General features: G+C 46.6%; 1 long non-coding RNA gene across 1 annotated transcript; it reads left to right on the top strand.

Annotated features, from left to right (window-relative positions):
- Positions 1–345: 345 nt before the first annotated feature.
- LOC142187011 (uncharacterized) lies at positions 346–1,359 on the top strand. The gene is made up of 3 exons (XR_012712445.1): positions 346–489; positions 788–897; positions 1,255–1,359. It is a non-coding gene; the product is annotated as an uncharacterized LOC142187011 (long non-coding RNA).
- The last annotated feature ends 4,000 nt before the right edge of the window (positions 1,360–5,359 follow it).

Raw genomic sequence — 5,359 nt, 5'->3', positions numbered from 1 at the left:
GGACAGGAGATTAGGCCATGTATGGAGAGGACAGGTTGTGGAGATTACATGTGAGGAGAGGACAGGAGATTAGGTCTTGTATGGAGAGGACAGGTTGTGGAGATTACATGTGAGGAGAGGACAGGAGATTAGGTCTTGTATGGAGAAGAGAGTTTGTGGAGATTACATGTGAGGAGAGGACAGGTTGTGGCGATAACACATGAGGAGAGGACAGGAGATTAGGTCATGTATGGAGAAGAGAGTTTGTGGAGATTACATTTGAGGAGAGGACAGGTTGTGGCGATAATACGTGAGGAGAGGACAGGAGATTTGGTCATATATGGAGAGAACAGGTTGTGGAGTTTACATGTGAGGAGGTATTAGGAGATTTGGTCATGTATGGAGAGGACACGTTGTGGAGATTGCATGTGAGGAGAGGACAGGAGATTAGGCCATGTATGGAGAGGACAGGTTGTGGAGATTACATGTGAGGAGAGGACAGGAGATTAGGTCATGTATGGAGAGGACAGTTTGTGGAGATTACATGTGAGGAGAGGCCAGGTTGTAGCGATAACACGTGAGGAGAGGACAGGAGATTAGGTCATGTATGGAGAGGAGAGTTTGTGGAGATTACATGTGAGGAGAGGACAGGTTGTGGCGATAATATGTGAGGAGAGGACAGGAGATTTGGTCATATATGGAGAGGACAGGTTGTGGAGTTTACATGTGAGGAGGTATTAGGAGATGTGGTCATGTATGGAGAGGACACGTTGTGGAGATTGCATGTGAGGAGAGGACAGGAGATTAGGCCATGTATGGAGTGGACAGGTTGTGGAGATTACATGTGAGGAGAGGACAGGAGATTAGGCCATGTATGGAGAGGACAGTTTGTGGAGATTACATGTGAGGAGAGGACAGGTTGTGGCGATAACACGTGAGGAGAGGATAGGAGATTAGGTCATGTATGGAGAGGAGAGTTTGTGGAGATTACATGTGAGGAGAGGACAGGTTGTGTCGATAATACGTTAGGAGAGGACAGGAGATTTGGTCATATATGGAGAGGACAGGTTGTGGAGATTACATGTGAGGAGGTATTAGGAGATTTGGTCATGTATGGAGAGGAAAGGTTGTGGAGATTACATGTGAGGAGAGGACAGGAGATTAGGTCATGTATGGAGAGGACAGGTTGTGGAGTTTACATGTGAGGAGGTATTAGGAGATTTGGTCATGTATGGAGAGGACACATTGTGGAGATTGCATGTGAGGAGAGGACAGGAGATTAGGCCATGTATGGAGTGGACAGGTTGTGGAGATTACATGTGAGGAGAGGACAGGAGATTAGGCCATGTATGGAGAGGACAGTTTGTGGAGATTACATGTGAGGAGAGGACAGGTTGTGGTGATAACACGTGAGGAGAGGATAGGAGATTAGGTCATGTATGGAGAGGACAGTTTGTGGAGATTACATGTGAGGAGAGGACTGGTTGTGGAGATTACACGTGAGGAGAGGACAGGAGATGAGGGCATATATGGAGAGGACAGTTTGTGGAGATTACATGTGAGGAGAGGACAGGTTGTGGCGATTACACGTGAGGAGAGGACAGGAGATTAGGTCATGTATGGAGAGGACAGGTTGTGGAGATTATACGTGAGGAGAGGACAGGAGATGAGGTCATGTATGGAGAGGACAGTTTGTGGAGATTACATGTGAGGAGAGGACTGGTTGTGGAGATTACATGTGAGGAGAGGACAGGAGATGAGGTCATGTATGGAGAGGACAGGTTGTGGAGGTTACATGTGAGGAGAGGACAGGAGATTAGGACATGTATGGAGAGGACAGGTTGTGGAGTTTACATGTGAGGAGGTATCAGGAGATTAGGACATGTATGTAGAGGACAGGTTGTGGAGACTACATGTGAGGAGGTATCAGGAGATTAGGTTATGTATGGAGAGGACAGGTTGTGGAGATTACATGTGAGGAGGAATCAGGAGATTAGGTCATGTATGGAGAGGGCAGGTTGTGGAGATTACATGTGAGGAGAGGACGGGAGATTAGGACATGTATGGAGAGGACAGATTGTGGAGATTATACGTGAGGAGAGGACAGGAGATGAGGTCATGTATGTAGAGGACAGTTTGTGGAGATTACATGTGAGGAGAGGACTGGTTGTGGAGATTACACGTGAGGAGAGGACAGGAGATGAGGGCATGTATGGAGAGGACAGTTTGTGGAGATTACATGTGAGGAGAGGACAGGTTGTGGCGATTACACGTGAGGAGAGGACAGGAGATTTGGTCATATATGGAGAGGACAGATTGTGGAGATTACATGTGAGGAAATATCAGGAGATCAGGACATGTATGGAGAGGACAGGTTGTGGAGATTACATGTGAGGAGAGGACAGTGGATTAGGACATTTATGGAGAGGACAGATTGTGGAGATTGTACGTGAGGAGAGGACAGGAGATGAGGTCATGTATGGAGAGGACAGTTTGTGGAGATTACATGTGAGGAGAGGACTGGTTGTGGAGATTACATGTGAGGAGAGGACAGGAGATGAGGTCATGTATGGAGAGGACAGGTTGTGGAGATTACAGGTGAGGAAAGGACAGGAGATTAGGACATGTATGGAGAGGACAGGTTGTGGAGATTACATGTGAGGAGAGGACAGGAGATTACGTCATGTATGGAGAGGACAGGTTGTGGCGATTACACGTGAGGAGAGGACAGGAGATTAAGTCATTTATGGAGAGGACAGGTTGTGGAGTTTACATGTGAGGAGGTATCAGGAGATTAGGTCATGTATGGTTAGGACAGGTTGTGGAGAATACATGTGAGGAGAGGACAGGAGATTAGAACATGTATGGAGATGACAGGTTGTGGAGATTACATGTTAGGAGGTATCAGGAGATTAGGTCATGTACGGTGAGGACAGGTTTGGAAAATACATGTGAGGAGAGGACAGGAGATTAGGACATGTAAGGAGAGGACAGGTTGTGGAGATTACATGTGAGGAGGTATGAGGAATAGGTCATGTATGGAGAGGACAGGTTGTGGAGATTACATGTGAGGAGGTATTAGGAGATTAGGTCATGTATGGAGAGGACAGGTTGTGGAGAATACATGTGAGGAGAGGACAGGAGATTAGGTCATGTATGGTGAGGACAGGTTGTGGAGAATACATGTGAGGAGAGGACAGGAGATTAGGTCATATATGGAGAGGACAGGTTGTGCAGATTACATGTGAAAAGAGGACAGGAAATTAGGTCATGTATGGAGAGGACAGGTTGTGGAGATTACATGTGAGGAGGTATCATGAGATTAGGTCATGTATGGAGTGGACAGGTTGTGGAGATTACATGTGAGGAGAGGACAGGAGATTAGGTCATGATGGAGAGGGCAGGTTGTGGAGATTACATGTGAGGAGAGGACAGGTTGTGGTGATTACATGTGAGGAAAGGACAGGAGATTTGGTCATATATAGAGAGGACAGGTTGTGGAGATTACATGTGAGGAGGTTTTAGGAGATTAGGTCATGTTTGGAGAGGACAGGTTGTGGAGATTACATGTGAAAAGAGGACAGGAAATTAGGTCATGTATGGAGAGGACAGGTTGTGGAGATTACATGTGAGGAGGTATCATGAGATTAGGTCATGTATGGAGTGGACAGGTTGTGGAGATTACATGTGAGGAGAGGACAGGAGATTAGGTCATGATGGAGAGGGCAGGTTGTGGAGATTACATGTGAGGAGAGGACAGGTTGTGGTGATTACATGTGAGGAAAGGACAGGAGATTTGGTCATATATAGAGAGGACAGGTTGTGGAGATTACATGTGAGGAGGTTTTAGGAGATTAGGTCATGTTTGGAGAGGACAGGTTGTGGAGATTACATGTGAGGAGAGGACAAGAAATTTGGTCATGTATGGAGAGGGCAGGATGTGGAGATTACATGTGAGGAGAGGACAGGAAATTAGGTCATGTATGGAGACGAGAGGTTGTGGAGAATACATGTGAGGAGAGGACAGGAGATTAGGACATGTATGGAGAGGACAGGTTGTCGAGATTACATGTGAGGAGAAGACAGGTTGTGGAGATTACATGTGAGGAGAGGAAAGGAGATTAGGTCATGTATGGAGAGGACAGTTTGTGGAGATTACATGTGAGGAGAGGACTGGTTGTGGAGATTACATGTGAGGAGAGGACAGGAGATGAGGTCATGTATGGAGAGGACAGGTTGTGGAGATTACAGGTGAGGAAAGGACAGGAGATTAGGACATGTATGGAGAGGACAGGTTGTGGAGATTACATGTGAGGAGAGGACAGGAGATTACGTCATGTATGGAGAGGACAGGTTGTGTAGATTACATGTGAGGAGAGGACAGGTTGTGGCGATTACACGTGAGGAGAGGACAGGAGATTAAGTCATTTATGGAGAAGACAGGTTGTGGAGTTTACATGTGAGGAGGTATCAGGAGATTAGGTCATGTATGGTTAGGACAGGTTGTGGAGAATACATGTGAGGAGAGGACAGGAGATTAGAACATGTATGGAGATGACAGGTTGTGGAGATTACATGATAGGAGGTATCAGGAGATTAGGTCATGTACGGTGAGGACAGGTTTGGAAAATACATGTGAGGAGAGGACAGGAGATTAGGACATGTAAGGAGAGGACAGGTTGTGGAGATTACATGTGAGGAGAGGACAGGAGATGAGGGCATGTATGGAGAGGACAGTTTGTGGCGATTACACGTGAGGAGAGGACAGGAGATTAGGTCATGTATGGAGAGGACAGGTTGTGGAGATTACATGTGAGGAGGTATCAGGAATAGGTCATGTATGGAGAGGACAGGTTGTGGAGATTACATGTGAGGAGAGGACAGGAGATTAGGTCATGATGGAGAGGGCAGGTTGTGGAGATTACATGTGAGGAGAGGACAGGTTTTGGCGATTACACATGAGGAAAGGACAGGAGATTTGGTCATATATAGAGAGGACAGGTTGTGGAGATTACATGTGAGGAGGTATCAGGAGATTAGGTCATGTTTGGAGAGGACTGGTTGTGGAGATTACATGTGAGGAGAGGACAAGAAATTTGGTCATGTATGGAGAGGGCAGGATGTGGAGATTACATGTGCGGAGGTATTAGGAGATTTGGTCATGTATGGAGAGGACAGCTTGTGGAGATTGCATGTGAGGAGAGGACAGGAGATTAGGTCATGTATGGAGAGGACAGGTTGTGGAGATTACATGTGAGGAGAGGACAGGAAATTAGGTCATGTATGGAGACGACAGTTTGTGGAGAATACATGTGAGGAGAGGACAGGAGATTAGGACATGTATGGAGAGGACAGGTTGTCGAGATTACATGTGAGGAGA

This window comes from Leptodactylus fuscus, unplaced genomic scaffold (assembly GCF_031893055.1).
Source record: "Leptodactylus fuscus isolate aLepFus1 unplaced genomic scaffold, aLepFus1.hap2 HAP2_SCAFFOLD_129, whole genome shotgun sequence".
In the NCBI taxonomy this organism is placed as follows: domain Eukaryota; kingdom Metazoa; phylum Chordata; class Amphibia; order Anura; family Leptodactylidae; genus Leptodactylus; species Leptodactylus fuscus.
The sequence above is the reverse complement of the archived record's forward strand: the minus strand, read 5'-3'. Positions and strand labels throughout refer to the sequence as shown.